Raw genomic sequence first — 215 nt, 5'->3', positions numbered from 1 at the left:
GAGACCTGGTGGGACTCCACTCATGACTGGACCATGGGTATAAATGGCCATATCCTGTATAGGAGGGATCGAGTGGACAAAAGGGGTGGAGGTGTAGGTCTCTATGTCAAGGAAAGCTACGTGTCCCTGCAAGCCGACACTGGCGCCCACAGTGGGTGACTTGAGACCCTCTGGATTAAAATCCATGGACAATATGGCACAGGGGATACTATGGT

At 52.1% G+C, this 215-nt stretch overlaps 1 protein-coding gene across 1 annotated transcript in view; it reads right to left on the bottom strand.

Annotated features, from left to right (window-relative positions):
* Positions 1-215, bottom strand: part of ACVR1C (activin A receptor type 1C) — an 88116-nt gene that overhangs the window by 58710 nt on the left and 29191 nt on the right. The window lies entirely within an intron of this gene.

Source organism: Gavialis gangeticus, unplaced genomic scaffold (assembly GCF_001723915.1).
Source record: "Gavialis gangeticus isolate Ggan-Ray unplaced genomic scaffold, GavGan_comp1, whole genome shotgun sequence".
Taxonomy (NCBI): domain Eukaryota; kingdom Metazoa; phylum Chordata; order Crocodylia; family Gavialidae; genus Gavialis; species Gavialis gangeticus.
Note: the sequence above shows the minus strand (reverse complement) of the source record. Positions and strands in the feature narration are given on the sequence as shown.